At 52.8% G+C, this 16,781-nt stretch overlaps 1 long non-coding RNA gene across 2 annotated transcripts in view; it reads left to right on the top strand.

The window, feature by feature from the left end:
* The first annotated feature begins 13,464 nt into the window (after positions 1 to 13,464).
* LOC139039972 (uncharacterized) overlaps positions 13,465 to 16,781 on the top strand; it is a 48,121-nt gene continuing 44,804 nt past the window's right edge. The window contains exon 1 of one of the 2 annotated variants that reach the window (XR_011493511.1): positions 13,465 to 13,747. This is a non-coding gene — a long non-coding RNA (uncharacterized lncRNA). Of the gene's footprint in view, positions 13,776 to 16,781 lie in introns of both variants that reach the window. The other variant, XR_011493512.1, reaches the window with a different exon arrangement.

Here is a 16,781-nt window from a genome sequence, read left to right as displayed (position 1 = left end):
AGGGTCATCTTGGCTGAGTTTTGGGGCCTAGGATTTCCAAAGAGAACCTGCCTGAGAGACTCCTGGCTATTTCCCAGCAGGACCCCATCCAAACTCATCCCACCCTTGGTCGTGGACTGTGTCTGAACTGGATTTGTCCTGGGCCCTCTCTCATTCTTTCCAACACTAATTCCTAGAACCAGAGACTCTTCCAGCCCAGATGTCCAACCTCCTCATTGTACAGATGGGGACACTGAGGCTCAAAGAGAGGCCATTACAGAATTAGGGATAGGCAGATCCCAGTCTCCCTCCTCCCAGTCCAGGCCTCTTGCAATTGCTCTCTGCTGACTCCCAGCATCAGCTTCCTACTCTTTAGCTTTGTCCCCAATTTCCCCCCGTCCCCAAAGTTTATGTCCTGTAGAGCCTCAGAGGGAGAGCATAATCATAATAGTTAACATTTACAGAACACATGCATTATGTGCTTTATCTTCACAACAGCCCTGCTAGGGTAGCTACTACTATTTAGCTCCATTTCACAGGTGAAGCAACAGAGGCACCATGAGACTAAACCATTTGCTCAGGGTGGTACAGTGAGTGGCCGTGCTGGGGTAGAGAGACTCAAGTCTCCTGAACTTTGCAATGACGGCATCTATGCAGTCAGAGCTGAGTGGATTACTTGCACGTTCTCCCTGGGCCTTCTCTCTCCAGGGATTCTGTTTTTGTTGGGAGGCTGTGGTAGGAAGAGCAAGTATTCTGGAGACTATATCAATCAGAGCAGGGGCTCTTAATTCCAGAGCTATGATCTTGGTTGAGGGAGGAGGTGAGAAGGCAGAGGAAGAGGTGGGTCAGCTGTGAGTGGAGAGGATGGTGGGTGCCAATGCCCTCCCCCCAGTGTCTCTGTCACCCCTGGAACCTCTGGCATCCAGGAGGGTAGCGGCTACTGTTAGATGGATGCCTTTAATCGAGGGCTGTTCCTTTGCCCTGCTCAGACTCTGCCAGGGACCCGAAGGCCTCTTCTGTTTCTGAGGCTCCAATACATTTAAAAATGAAGAAATGCCAAATAGAGTTGCAGAAGTGTCATCTGATTTACATTCCACAAGTTAAAACTTTTAACTCATAAAAGACTGCCTATAATTGTGCGGCTCGCAAACTCATTTCAAGACTGAGAACCTTATGAATTAAGATAAGCTCCTTGACAGCAGGCTTTCTCATCCCGTTTTGTTCTTCGCTGTAGCCCCAGCATCTCGAGCAGTGCTTGGCACCCAGAGGACTTCCTCTGTCTTCGCTGCTCCTCTGATGAGTGAGGGGTGCACTCCAGGCAGTACGGCCAGGTGAGACTCCAGTTTAAACCTGTAGGAGAAGCACCTTCTCCTTTCAACCCTGTTGGAGTGTCCCTGTGGCTGTCAACATAATGCCATTTGGAGATCATGACAAAAGCGTAAATTGGGGACTTTGGTGGCATTGGGGCCAGAGTACTGTAGTCATTCTGCTCTCCTCCCTCCCAACTCTTTCCCCACACGCACCTTGGTGCTGCCACACTGCTTCCCTTCCCAGCCCTTCCCAGGATCCACTTCCCTCAGGGAGTCTTCCTGGGCTGACCTTGCCAACCCATAACCAACCTCCTGACCCTTCTGCTCAAAGGCCCCATCTCAGTTAGAGGCTCCTGGACTCTTGGCCTGTGGACCCTGGTCAGGGAAGGAGCCCTGGAGTTCTTGCGAGGGGGTCTCCTGATCCCCAGGTGTGGCAGTTGACCATTGTCCCAACAGAGGCTCTGTCTTGTTTTCGTCTGCGTTTTAATTTTTTTCCCAAGAATATGTTGATGAGTAAAATTAAAATTCCTTTAAAAGTGTGCCTGGATTTATTGTAGCTTTGGGTCATTAGGCACTTTCTCAATTTATAGATATTTAAAAGTAGGACCACTAGTGTGCTTGTGAGTGCGTGTCAGGTGGGGTGTCAGGTAACTTTGGATGCTAAAAAAGGTCTTTGAAATCTGTAGAGTTGGACACTCCCACTTCAGAGGATGCTGTCTCGGTTTGTTCACAGCCTATCAGATTCGCCATGCATCAGGCATGGCGGCGATGTGATGTGTATGTGTCAGAAAGTGTGTTCATTTTCTCAGATGAGACTGGCAGAAGTAAGCCTCTTGAGGGCCGTGGTGGAGTCAGGGGGGACCGGGTTCGAATCCTTGCTCTACTTGTTAACCAGCGAGTCATCTTGAGCCAAATCACAGCCTTTCCAAGGCTCAATTTCCTCACCTGTAAAATGAGGGGAGTAAAACCCAGCTCCCTCAAGGGGTGGTGATGACCAGGAAAATCCTCATAAAGTACCAAATCAGTTGTTATGGTGGTAACCATCACCCTTTGAATCCTTTACGGGCATGCAGCGGGCACTCTGAAAGTCTATTGAATGAAATAGGAGACACAGAGTGACCAGCCAAATGGAAAAGAAAATGGTCCTCTGGCTCCCACCTTGAGGCTGCCCTGGCTTGAGTGAGGGCTGTGCTCCAGGCTCACCCTACTTGGTGCCTCCATTACAGACCTCGGGTACAGGGCCCTCAAGATGCATTTGTAATTTTTATTGTTATATCTTTTAATTTTATTTTGCTCTCTCTGCTGTCTTGAGCAGAGGAGATAGGGAGCTGGTATTTATGGCTGCTCCTGCGACCTACCTCTTGGAATGTATGTATCAGTTAATTTAATCTCCCCTGGTTTTATTTAAACTGTTTTTCCTGATCCACTCTCTTCATTCTCCATCTCCATCCCCCCCTCCTCTCTTGTCCCTTTCTCTTTTCTGTGTCCGTTTCTGGGCTCTGTCCCTTTTCTCCTTCTCCCGCTTCCTCTTCCTCCTGCTCCTCCCCTCCCCTGTCTTTCTCCCCCACCTCCATCCTTCTCTTCCCCTCCTGCCTTGCCTCTGGCCTGGGCCTTCCCATTCCTGGGTTCTGGGAGGATGAAGAGGCCTCTTACACTAAGATTGCTACAGTATTTTCCTGGTTTCTCTCTCTCTCTGCCCGGTTGCCTGATTGACATTTACAAATTACCCAGCTGAAAGTGTTCAATCCTTGACCCGCCTATTTCTGTTCAGCAATGAGTGAGATTTGCAAGCATTTTGTCATATAATTACTGCAAATCCCTTGAAAATTTCCACAACAAGGCCAGATGAATGGTAATTTGGGGGCCTCCAGCCCCTAGTCGCCTCACCAGTCCACGATGTCTGAGGCCAGAAATGCAAACCAGCCCCCACGTCCTTCGTATTTATTTATTTATTGGGGGGAGCGGGGGTTGGAGGGGCTCACTGGTCGTTTTGTTTGTTTCCCCTAGAGATTTCTGGGAAAAACTTGAACGGCGCAGACACACACATTTCTCCACCTTCCTCCTTGTGGTGCGCCTGCTGTAAAATATTTGGATTGGGAGATTTATTTGCTTTACACGGGTGTATTTGTGCTGATTTTATTGTATTGACTGGGCGCATTTTTTCTGCACTCCACTACAGTTTTATTGTGTGCCAGTCTCGGGCATACATCACCTGCATTGTTTTCTGCAAAAATTACACCCCGTTTCATTGTGCCTTGATAGGACTTACTACATTAATACCTAAGTGGGTAGATTTGCTGCTGCCATCGCTGCCCAGCTGCCTGGGCTGGAGACATGGGCACCTGGGTTTCTGGGGCCACCCTGTGGCCCCTAGACCTGGGGACGGGGATGGGTGATGGAGGAGGCAATTGGAGTTGGCCATGGGGTAAAGGTCAGTGCTCATGGGGTTGAGAGTGGAAGAGGCCACAGCTGAGTGCTAGGTTGAGAAGGGGATGGGGTCCCCAAAGAGGGATGCCCTGTTAAGTTGTCTGCTTCCTGCCAGCATTTGCTGGATTCATCCCTGAGGAGCGTTCATGAGCCTTTCAGGGTCTCCCCTGGGGACTAACAAACATGGTCGAGACCATGAGTTCCATACTTACCATGGGCAGAGGGTTTGGCTGATATCTTATGGCATAGTTGTTCTCTCCATTTACAGATGGGGAAATAGTGGCATAGAGAGATGTGATCACTTGCCCTGGGTCACATACTTAGCAAGTGTTGGGTGACAATTGGAGCCCATGACTGCTTGATGCCAGGGTGTGCTTCTTACCCCTCGGGAAAGCCCAGGACGGAGGAGGCATGTACTGGGGATGCTGGAAAGGGTCTTAGACACCATCTACTTCACTTCCCTGAAAGATGGGGAAACTGAGGCCTGGGAAGGTCAGCAACTTGCCCAAAGCCGAACAGTCTGTTGATGGTCAAGTGGAGGAGCCTTATTTTCATTCTTCTACTGGGACCATTTATAGGGTGGGGGGTTCTGACTTTTGGGTATCTGTCTGGCCTGCCTGGCCACTCCATGGTGTGTGTGTGCGAGGTGAATGTGTGTGTGTGAGTGTGCATCTATACGTATGTGTGCATGTCAGGCAGAGGGCAGTAGGAGTGTGCCTGAGTCGGTGTGTGAGACGGGTCTCCAGAGGGAGGCCTGGGTCCCCGCTGTCCCCAAGGTGGTGGTGGACTTGGACTGTGGCCTCCCCTCCGGTTTTCCTGCCCAGTGCTTCCCAAAGCCACCTCCTCTGTGACAGTGTTTTATGGGGGACTTGAGGATAGATTTGGGTCTGACCTGTTCCCAGGACTTGCACAGTTGCCTTTTTGTTTGCACCCATGCGCTGGGGGTCAGGGAATACACAGGAAATGCAAAGGATTGCTTTCACTGTCTCAGCACCCCCAACTCCATACTACTTTTTTTGCAAAACACCCAAAGATTATATAATTAAATTAAAAGAAAATGTGTCTTCTAATAAACTGTATTTCCTCATGGTAAAGTCCCATTTTTGAGGCGAGGTTGTACCATCGTATCTAGAAATGTTTTCCTTTGGGTATTAGCCATCTCTTCCAGTTAATTGTTTCTACCATCATATCAGGAGCTTGTCAGAGCAGCACCACCTCCAGAGGGTCCTCTGGATGGAAGCTGCTGAATGGTAGAGGCTGGGGCGTGTTTGAGGGTGGGGGTCAGCCAGCAGGTTCAGCTGGTTCCTGGGGACACCCCGAGAGATGTCCCCAGCTGGACACAGGGACCCCTGCAGGTGGGGCCAGGGAGGCATTTGCTCCTCAACCCACAGGCAGTGGCATGTGACCCGCCCGCCTGCACGCATGTGCCTACACATGTGACCCAACCCCATGTGCACAGATGTGCTCACACCCACAAACATGTTGGCAGACAAATGGCCACATTCAGACACTGACTCAATTGTGTGAACAAATGCACGCAGGCTCTTGTACATGGTGGGAACTGCTTGCACTCACGGGTGTGCAAACTGTATCTGTATATAACTCTTCCTATCAAACTGAAGTCACCTTGTGGCTTCAGAGTCAACAGACCAGATTCCAGCCTTCTCCTCCCAGCTGTGACTCTGTGTGGCCTTAGGCAACTCCTTTCCCTCTCTGGGCCCAGTTCTCTCCCAGTAGAGGATTTACCAGCCCCAGCTCTCTGTGAGTCCTACCTTCTCTCATTGTAGTTGTTTTCTTCTCTCTCACTCAAGGTTTCTCAGGAGGCACAAGAGTTCTCTCCCCCTTCCTCACCTCCAGCTCCTCTCTGTCTCATGGCACTCAAGGTCCCTAACTTCCTCTGGCCACCCTTAGTCCCAGAGGCCCTTCCTGCCAATGCCTGGAGCCCTGTGGTATCCAGAGGAGAGCCCAGGGAGGCCACAGCATGGGAAAGTAGGCAGTGGGTGAACTGACCATGGCTCTTCTCTCTTCTCGACAGCTGCTGAGGCCGTGACCAGACAAGCCTGAAATTTGGGTTTGGCTGGGAAGCTTTAAGGGGTCTCCTGGGTGCCCCACCCCAATCCTGAGCCTCCTTTCCCTATACAGTGTAATGATCTCCATACAGTGTAATGGCAAAGACGGCTCATCCCAGTCAACTTGGAGCAACAATGGTGCAGGACCAGCGGAGGCTGGAGGGCTGCGGAAGGAGAGAAGGAGGAAGGGGGAGTGAGGCTGCCAAGGAGGCAGGGTCGGGAGGGAATGCCAGGGACTCTCAACCCCATGGTCATCTCTTCTTGCCCTGCGATGAGGCTCTTGACTCAGTTTCCCTGACAAAGCCAGAAATGGAAGTATAAAATCAAGTTTTGGGACAGGTGTTTGTATCTGTGTTCTAGATGGATTTACATAGCATCTCCTTTACTCCCCCTAAATTAACACCATCGATGGTGGTGGGGGAGGAAGAGGGGAGAGCAGGGTGGTAACCAGGGGCAACCCACCTCTCCCTCCCTCATCCTGAGTTAATGCCACTGAAGAGCTCTCCAGGGCCAGCGAGTCACCCACATAATTATCCCTGGAGGTAATGGGCTTGGAGAGGCGGCGTGGGGGTGGGCTGGGCTCGGGGGAGAGAGCTCAGGATGAGGGGTTTCTTGAGGCTAGGAGAACAGAGGGGTCTCCTCTTCCATGGGAGGTGGACAGGGACAGGATGTGGGTGCAGGGCAGGTGTAGGTCCCAGCTGCCAACCCACAACTACCTATTCCATGTCTGCTTTTCCCACAAGAATGGGATTTGAGGACCAGGTTTGTCTTCTATGGTCGAGTTTGAAGTCTGCTCTGTGTGTGTGTGTGTGCGTGTGTGTATGATTCAAGGGTTTTCCAGTTTGCGGGGGGGCAGGAGAAATAGAGGAATCGGCCAAAACTAGGTGCAAGCTTTTCAGGTTCTGCTCCTCTTTTTCAAGCTGAAGTTCTGTCCTTGGAGGAAGGTGTGAGCAGGAGGGGTCCACCCCCTCCCTTCCTGGATTTAGGGGGAACACTGTAATCTAGGCCTACAGCTTGCCACCCTCACTCCCATGACACACATTTCTATTTAGAGCTTAGGGGGAGTGTGTGCATGTTTGAGAGAGACAGACAGACAGGCAGATAGACCGACAGACACAAAGAGAGACGGAGAGGTGGTGAGGGGTAAGTTGGACAGGGCTTTCCTGGGAGGTGGGGAGGGGGAGATCTTTGAGGATGGGGCTAACTTCTGGGCGCAGGGTCTCAGATTAAAAGGCGAGATTGGGAAGCAGGGTCCAATGGCTGGTCTGTGTCAGCGTCTGGATGCTTCTCTGCCTCCCGCCAACCCATCCCAGCTCCAGCACAAATTTGCATTTAAATAGAGATTTTTTTTTTTTTAATGAGAAGGACCCAAGGGAGCCCCCAGACTATTAAGTTTTCTTCTGGGGGTTGTGCGGAGCCTTCTTCATTTGCCCCTCCACCCTAGCCTCCCACCCCTCCTCCCCCAACCGTCATATTATTCTGCAGCCATATATTCTGAGGGCCAGATGAGGCCTGGCTCTGACAATCTGAGGGCACTTGTGGGGACAATGGGGACGGTGCTCCTGGGAAGATAGAGGAGGCAGAGTGCTCAACCCCCAATCGTCCTTCCTCTTTGTCTGCTGAGGCCTGAGCACCCCACCCTCGACTCTTTAATCTCTCTCTGCTGGTCCTGGGGAGTGAAGGAGCCTGGACTGGGACTCCTGCTGCCAGAATCCGTGTTATCATCATATTGGGCAAAGGGTGTTAATTGAGAGGCAGGAGACTCGGTTTGAGTCCTGGCTCTGCCTTTCCCATGCTGTGTAACCTTGGGCAAGTCGCTCAACTTCTCTGAGCCTCAATTTCCTCATCTGTTGAATGGGGATAATAATAGAATCCTCATGGTTGGATGAGATAAGGTGGTGACTTGTTTAGCACAGTGCCTGGCACACGGTATACCCTCAGTTATCCAATTGGGAGGCATGGGTTGAGTGAGACTTCCAGAAAAGAGCCTGAGGCTGTAGTGGAAAGAGCAAGATTTGAAGTCAAGAGACTGGGGTTTCTTTTCCTGCAACCCTAGCTATAAACTGTGAGGCTTTCCTGTCTATGGCTGGAGATTTCTTCATCTGTAAATTGGAGATTCTGAGTTAAAACTCACTTCAAAGGGTTCTTGTGAGCATCCAGTGATATGGCCAGGGCTCCAGGTCCCTGGCACGCAGTAGGTACTCATTAAAGGTTAGCTCTCTTCCACTTTCCCTTCCATGGGGTGGGCAAGCCAGAAGGGTGTTCCAGGGGTTTGGAGAATGTTTGGGAGGACTGGGGTCAGGGAGCCCTCGGGGATCTGAAACTCAAGGGGAGAGGCCGTGGGTGGGCTTTGGGGACGCTGTCTCGGGGAGCTTGGGGGTTGAAAGCCCTCGATAAGAAAGGAGGCCCACTCTGCCCTTGCTCCGCTCCTCCCAGGGACAGCCCCTGCTGGATGGGGACACATCTTGGTGTGTGTTGGGGGATCATGGAAGATGAGGGTATCAGCACACCTGTGGTTGATGGCTGAGGAGCTTGGAGGGGAAATTGAAGCAGAAAAGGTCAGCTCAGGTGCCGCCCCCCTGCCTCTCCCCCAACTCCCATGACTCCTGGGAGAAGGATGTGAGATCTGACAGGTCCCTGGCCTCTTGGGATGGGCTGAGAAAGGAGACACGGTGGGCGTGGGAGGTGCGTGGGAGTGTGTGTGTGTATCAGAGAGAGAGGGAGAATGTGTCACCTGTTAATCTCGATTCACCCCCACCCCCTGCCCCGGATGCTGGCGGGTGCAGGTCAGTCCTGGCATCTCGACTAGCAGAGTGACAGTGACGAGTTCTTTGATTAGAAAAGCCTCTGTGGTTTGATGCCCTCCCCCGCCAACTCCTCCTCTCCCTCTTCCTCCCCTTGTTCGTTCTCTTTCCTTCTCTTTCTTTCTCTTCCTCTTCTTCCTTCTCCTCTGTCTCAATTTCTATTTCCTTTCCTCTCTTTCTTTTCTTTTCTTGTTTTTAAGGAAACAATGTCTCACAGACATAGCTGAAGAGCTCCTAAGGCGCCTCTGTAAGAAGTAGGAAAAGCTGACCCCTTTGGGGGGACCTGGCCCTGTGGGTGCAGGGCACGGCTGGTTGAGGGTGCTTTCCGTGGACAATAAAAGGCAGGCTTGGGGCTGGCCCCGAGGCTGAGTGGTTAAGTTCGCACGCTCCGCTGCAGGCGGCCCAGTGTTTTGTTGGTTTGAATCCTGGGCGCGGACATGGCACTGCTCATCAAACCACGCTGAGGCGACGTCCCACATGCCACAACTAGAAGGACCCACAAAAAAGAATATACAACTATGTACCGGGGGGCTTTGGGGAGAAAAAGGAAAAAAAATAAAATCTTAAAAAAATAAAATAAAATAAAATAAAAGGCATCCTTCCTCCTGGTGGACACAGCCTTGTACAAGGGCATGGCTTGGCTAGTCGAGTGAAGGCTGGACTTTAGCCCTTCCTTGCCTCCTTGGGCAGTGAACAACCTGCACACCCATATGGGGCTGTCCTCCACCCCTAGCGCCACCCCTCCTTTCCACCTGGGGACAACCTCTATCCTGAGCAGTTGTGTGTCCTCCACATCCATTTTTTTAAAATATTTCTTTCCTTTTCTTAGTTCCTTCAATTCCTATCTCTTCTTTCTCCTCCTTCTCCTTCTCTTCCCACAACAAGTCTCACAAACAATTTTTTTTTTGCATGTCTGCATGTGTCTTTGTGTAGCAAAGTGTAGTATGTGTGTACATCATTATGTCTTCATGGGATGTGTGCCTTTGTGTCTTCCTCTTAGGGCCTGGCACATAGTAGGTGCTCAAAATTGTGTGACCAGGTTGTGTGTGTCCATGTATGTCTCTCGATGAGTCTCTGCCCTTTGGAGCCCCTCAGCCATTCCCTCACCTGAGCTTAGAAGGAGAGGGAATTGGAAGGGAAACCCCACAAGGTTGGGGTGCTCTTCCTGCCAGTCCCCTCTCAGCCCCTTCCTGGCCCATCGCCTCTTCCCCCATGATACCCAGTCTTCCACAGAGCACCCGAGAAGGGCAAACTGAGGGCCACTCTTTCCCTGTCTGCACTGGCCTCGAGGGGTCCCCCCTCTACGGCCCTCCCCAGGCCTTCAAGACCAGAGCTGGTAGGGCAGGGGCGGGGGAGGGAGTCAACAGGGGGAGGCGAGGGAGGCGAGGGAGCCGAGGAAGCTGGGCAGGGGCTGGCGGCCCCGGGGACCCCTTTCCACAAGGACAGAGGCGGCACCAGCTGCTCCACAGAAGAAATATTCCCCAAAGTCAGAGTGGTCGTCTCGTATTTTAAGTGGCCCTTATTTATCACCGTCCTCCTGGGCTCCCTTTTGTGGCAAATGATGATAAAAGACAGCAGTGAGGGGGGCGCGGGGGCTGTTCCCGGCTGGCCCTGCAGCTGTCGGAGGTGGCAGCACCAGGGGAGGCACAGACACACAGCAACACATGGGCACAGCGACACGCACACACAGACACACCAACACACATGCACAATGATGTGCACACACAGACATAGACACAGACACACGGTACCAGACATGCCAACAGCTTCACTCACACAATCACTCACAGTGACGTATACACACAGATTCAGCAACAACAATGACCTCCCCACAAAGGCTGAACACACACATGTGCTCAGTGACACCCACAGCTATGAATATACGCACAGTCTGATACATGCCCAGGAACACACATATACCAACTCACGCGTACAGTGATGGACACAGACACGTGCCAGCACATACTCTTGTGACACACACATGCACACTCACCAAAACAAGCATGCATTGTATGTCTGTGCTGGGTACTCACCCACTTCTCATGCCCACTATGCACACGTATCCTCGACCTTCTACATGTGTCTGCCTTAGACGGCTTCTGCACGTGTGCCCCCAGATTTCTCTGCGTGGCTGCCAGCGCATGTGTGTGTACGCCTCTCCACGCACATGTATTCACACACGTGGGTGTGCACGTGCACTCATAGGCCAACTGAACAAAAATGAACATCAACCCTTACCTCACACCATACAGAGAAGTTAACTCAAAATGGATCAGAGACCTAAATGCAAGATGTAAAACAGTAAACACGAGAGACCTTTGCGACCTTGAGGCAGGCAGAGATTTCTCAGGTGGAACACAGTCATAGGCTGGAGTTGCAGAGCTTTAAGCACAGGCTTTGAAATCAGAAGACCTCTCTGATTCCTATTTTATTACTTATCTGGCTGCATTGACCTTGGGTAAGTTATTTGCTTTCCCTGAGTCACATGTCTATTGTACACTGAAAGTATAGTACTACCTACCTCTCTGGATGCCATGAAGTCCAGAGAACGAACGCATGTGAAACACCCTTTAAAAGCTGGAATGCACCGTACAAAGATCAGCTAAACAGAAAAAAATCAGTTTTGGGTGTTGTAATTATTCACGCACACATACCTGGGCACACCTTCGAAGCAGCAGTCATAACCTGCACACCTCCCTGCCTTCTCACTCAGGGGAGCCCGGGGTCAGGGGGCACACTGCCCTTCCCTTACCCAGGAAAGCCTCCTCCCACCCTAATCCCACACCCTTTTCCACATTAGCTGCCCAGTTGCCAATCAACCTCCCTCCCCAGCCTCAGCCCATTAGTACGGCTCCCTGGGGGAATCTATTTTTTAAAGGTTATTAGCAGATTATTGGTTCTTTATCAACCTCAGGCCCCAATCTCCAATCTCCCGATGAAGCCATTGTCGCCTAATAAGATGCACTTGATAATCTTGGCATGAAGGTAGCAGAGGGCCTGGTGGGGGTGGGGGCAGCTGGAAGGAGGGAAGGGTTAACAGCACCGCCCCAGCCCCCACCCCCTCGGTCCTCAAATAGCTGAACTACTGTATGTTGTAGTTTTCAACTGCAAATCATCTTTAATAGCAGACATCACGGGATGGCTCATTACATTAAGCTATTTTTCATGCTATCTCCTGTAATATCCTCTAATCCAATGCGTTTCAAATCACCTCGGGCTAAAATAAGAGACATAGCGATGTAATAGCCTAGTGTATTAGTGGGTTAATTGCCCTGTTGTACTCTTTCTAGTAGCTATCTCTGGAATGACTTCTATATTAATTGTAAATTGCTTAATACATTTAACTCCTTGCCACCGCCCCATCCCCTAACGAAGGAGGCCACTACCCAGTTGCTTGACGGGAGGGTGTGTGTGTGTTTTGTGGGCACTGCTTTCCAACTCTGGTTCCCCTCTGTCTTCTCAGCCAGAGCTGGCAGAGCATGCTGGAACATTCTTTTCAGACTAACGAGGGGAAAGGAATGAGACAGCAGGTACCGGACACCTGCTATCTGCCAGGCTCCTTCATCACATGCCATCTCCTTGGAGCCTCACAAGACCCTGAGTAGTGGCACTATTCTCCCCAGAGGTCATGTGATTTGGTCAAGGTCACAAAACTAAGACATGATGAAGCTGGATTTGCACCCAGACTTGAGGGCTCCTAGAACCACAGTGCCTGACAGTGGGACAGGACCCCACTAGGGCTTTGAACACTAGGTCAGCTGTGGTCAGAAGGGTCCTGAGGGGAGAGACACAGCCCAGGGCTTGGGGAGTCCTCAGTCCGATGGGGGAGACAGAATCCTCTACTCTGCAGAGCCCCCAGTCTGAAAGCGGGACAGAGCCTCTGCCAAGGGGAAGTTCCCAGGCAAATGGGGGACACAGCCCCTGTTCTGGGGAGCACCCAATCTGACGACAGGGATACAATCTCTGACCTGGGGAGCTCTCCAGTCCAATGAAGAAAACACCATTTCTGTCCTGGGTGAACTCTCAGTAAGATGGGGGGGGGTACACCAATCCCACTGATCCACATGGAAGAAACAGAAATAAGGTACAAATGAATGAGATTCAAGACAGAGTGAATGGACACTGCAAGTAGTGTGCTGGGAGGCTGAAGGCAGAACACAGACCCCTGGCATGCACAGTATCTCATGCCCAGATTGGGGAGGGGGCCTAACCACAGCCGATGGCCGGGGGGGAGGTGTGCGTCTCTAGTCAGTGCCTACTCTGGCTTCCCAGGCGAAGTTCTCTCATTTCCCTCGCAGGTGACCCGTCCAGTGGCTGGCAGGTGGGGGCACGCAGGCTAGGGCAGGGATCAAGACCTCCTCCTCTCCATGGTTCTTGTTCTCTGTGCCAACAGCCCCACTCCGCTCCCCCTTTTCCACAGAGAACCCCAACGTCCTGTGTGATCAGGACCTGGGGTCTCTCCTGGATCCCCCTTCCTTGCTCTCTCTTTCGTCCTCCCTGGACGGATGACAAGTGGAGATCCTCCAGGGAGAGGAAAGAGAAAGATCAGGGAGGGAAAAGGATGTGAAAGAAGGGAACAGGGCTAATGAAGCCACGTCAAAACAGAGTCACAGAGATGGTTAAATGTTTGCCTTACACAGATTAGCACTTTTAACACACGCACACTCTCCATGCATTATGAGTGACATTCACAAGATAGTTACTGGATCAAAAACTGTGAGCATTCAGTGTGCTCCAGGCGTGGAGTTGGGCAGAGGGACCCAAGTTTAAAGCAGCAGTTGCATAATGAATGCCTTCTTCATTCCTGCTCGTTGTCATTATGACCTCATTCTGGGATAGATTCCTCAATTTGAGGCTCTTGCTGAGTTTGAACCGGGGCACTGTGGTCGCCTGGTACCCGAGATAGGTCCTCAGGACAAAAAAACAGAGAGAAAGAAGGAAAAAGGAGGAAGAGGAAGGGAGGGGAGGTGGGAGGAAGGCCGAGAGGCGCAGCAGAGGAGGCCGCAGGACGTCCCTTTGCGGGTCTTCGCGGTGGAGGGGGCTCGGCGGCGCCCCGGGTCCCAGGCGGCGGCGGCGGCTTTGTTGGCGGCCGGCTCGGGAGCAACCTTGAGCGCGGGCGCGGAGACAGTGATTTAGGTGCCGGCAGTGGAGCGTGAAGGTAAATGGCCACATTTCACCGTCAGAAGGTGAGCCGGAGGTGCCTGCCCCTTCCTTCGCCCAAGGCCCCGGAGCGGGTGCTGGCGGGGGCCCTTGCAGACACCTCCCTGGACCCCGGCCCCTGAGTCCCGGAATCCCCAATCCCACGGCTGGGAGGCGGCGCCCTCGGAGCGAGAGCATCCTAGCCGCCCAGCTTTCCCTTTCCCGACCCGGTCCTATTAGGGGAAGCTTAGTGGTGGGGGGGCCGCCCAGGATGGCTCCCGTCGCCCTCACCTCCTTTTAGAGCGGCTTCAGGAGAGAAGTTGAGTGGAAGGCTGACAGCCAGCACTTGAGGGGCCTTTCTGCTTCCCTCAGAAGGGGGTGGGCGGGAGGCACCTCCTGTGTGCTGGTTGATACCCATCTCCTTAGCTCCTCACAAGGCTCCGGAGGCAGGGCCTACCTTATACCTGTGGTGCAGATGGGGAAACTGAGGCTCAGGAGGTTAAGTGACCTGCTGAAGGCCACATACTGGGCAGGGGTGAGGAGGCTGGGGACACAGGTCTGTGGGACTCCCTGGCACCTGCTCCCAATACATTGCCTCCAAGAGCTCTGGGATCTGGGTACGGTGGGGGGAGCTGGCGATGCAGGAAATGTCGGCATCTAGCAAACCTCTGCTGCTTTGGTGTGTGGTTATGCAAATAATAAAAATAATACATGCTCTTCATATTTCAAAAGTACAGAAATGTGGGCGTGATTAGATAAGCCGTGATGTTGACCACTCTACCCGGTCCTTCCTTGGGTCAAAACTTCCTTCCTGGAGCCCCCTGCCCTGTCCCCCGCACTGCTGGGACCCTGGGGCCCTCCCAGTGCTGAGTCAAACACATGCTGGTGGAAGGCTGAGATGAGTAACTGGCTTCATTTTATTTTGTTGAGAAAGAGAGGGAGAAAGATAGAGGGCAAGGCTGGGCCGTGTGTGGAGTGTGTGTTGCTTCTCAGGGGCATAACGGGGCAGGAAGGCCCCACCCCATCGCTTTGCAGTGCACTTTGCCCTGGAGAGAGTGGCAGGGGAGGGAGGAGGTGCTGAAAGAGTAAGCCCGGGGTGCAAGGTCCTGGCCCAGAAGCCTCCAGCCCCTGCCTGTCTGCACAGAGGCCTCCGACGGGTGGAAGGGAAACAGCCCTGGCTCCACTCAGGCAGCTTTGGTCATTTTTATTCATAATAGCTGCTTTTTGTGTGTTAGGTATACCTTTAATTATGCCAGCAACCTGTGAAGTATATGTTGTTGTCCCCATTTTATAGATAAGAACACTGAGGCGAGGCCCCTGGTCTGAGACTCTGTTGCTGAGGGGTGGTGGAGCTGGGATTGACCTGAGTTCCGTTGACCCCAAAGAGATTCTTCTCCCTGCACCCACTGCCTCTTTACCCCATTGTCTCTGTCCTGGGGGAGGGGAGCCCGCTCAGAGCTTGATGGGAAGGTTTCCCTGGGCCAGTTCTCCTAAGGAGTCTGGGTGGGACCCCAGGTCAGGGCAGGGAGTAGTCACGAGAGATGAGTGGAGGTCTGCGTTCTCAGCTGCTCTGTGGGCTCCTGGCTGAGGTTTACCTCAACCCTGGGCAGACAGGAGGCAAAGGGAGATGGAAGACGGTCACTGTGTGGGCTGGGACCTTGGAGGGCTGGGGGTTCTGAGGGTCCCAGAGGAGGGTGCCCTGATTGGGGCCTGGGGTGGGAGAGAGATCACTTTTCGTGGTCTGAAGCACTCCTGGAGGGACCAAAGAAACCAAGTAGAGACATTTCAGGGGGTGGGAGGGAGCTCTAGACATCCCATGGAGTCCATCCTCCCCAGGACGGGGCCGGGTGGGGGCCAAACCAGCCCCCAGGTGCACAGCGGGCTGCGGTGGTAGGGGAGGGAAGCCCAATGAGCGGAAAGCCCTAGTTCCTCAGACCCCAGTTACTAGGACAACTTCTAATGGCTGCTGTTTATTGAACACCTACCATGTGCCCCAGTCGGTGTTCAGCCTCCCTTAATCCTGACAGCCACCTATGCAGTAGGCACTATTATCAATCCTGACAGAGGAGTAACAGAGGCCCAGGCTCCCCTCAGCTGAGACTCACTCCCGGGCCTGCTTCCTACCCCCTTGGGGTGGGGCAGGAGGGCACAGAATGTAGAGAGGGGTTTTCAGACCCTTTTAATCTCAGCACAGGGCCTGGCTCTGGGAAGCCTCAGCAGCTCTTGGAATTATCCTCGGCTTTCAGCGGGTGGAGGCATCAGCTGGGGCCACCTTGCTTCTCAGTCCGTTATCTCTGTGCTCAGTTCTGGGAGCCAGGGGTCCTGTCCTCCTACCTGGGGTCTAGGGGACACCTCTCCCTCCCAACATGATAGGGAGTGGGTGGCTTCCGAGATGCCTCTTGTCCTGTGAAGGAGAAGGCCAGGTGGAGTGCGGGGAAGGGTCGGACCCTAGGTCCAGGATTCTCCCAGCCTCCACCAGAGCGAGGAGTGTCAGGACCCCCACCCCCACCCACCGTTTCTGAGCTGGGACACATAGATGGAGGTGGGCTGCATCAGGCTGACCTCTTTTCCCTTCATCTATCTTCACACTGGTGACAAGACCAGGGGTCAGTCCTTTTTCAAGGTCCTCAGCCCTCTGCTGTCCCCACCCTGGTTTTAGAATCGTTGAGTCACCCGGTTCCACACTTGGCAGGGATCCCAGATTCCAGCTCGTCCAACCCCTTCTTTTGACAGATAGAGACAGGGAGGCACAGAGAAGGAGAGTGACTTGCACAAGGTCACACAGCGAGTTAATGGCAGGGCTACCATCTCCGGATGATACTGGGGAAGGCAGCCAGATGAGAATCTCATAGGGGCCCCAGTTTGGAGGGGCCCTGAGAAGCGAGAGGTGCTCCCTCCTTCCTCTTTCCTGGGGTGTTGTCAGCTTGAGCACTGGCCACCCCCTCCCCATCCCTATGCACCAGGTGGAATTGTCTTAATGCAGCAAATTGTTCATACACATGTAAGCAAATATCTCCTCAAATTATCTCTTATCACCAAACAGGCTGCGATGC

This window comes from Equus asinus, chromosome 13 (genome assembly GCF_041296235.1).
Source record: "Equus asinus isolate D_3611 breed Donkey chromosome 13, EquAss-T2T_v2, whole genome shotgun sequence".
NCBI lineage: Eukaryota > Metazoa > Chordata > Mammalia > Perissodactyla > Equidae > Equus > Equus asinus.
Note: the sequence above shows the minus strand (reverse complement) of the source record. Positions and strands in the feature narration are given on the sequence as shown.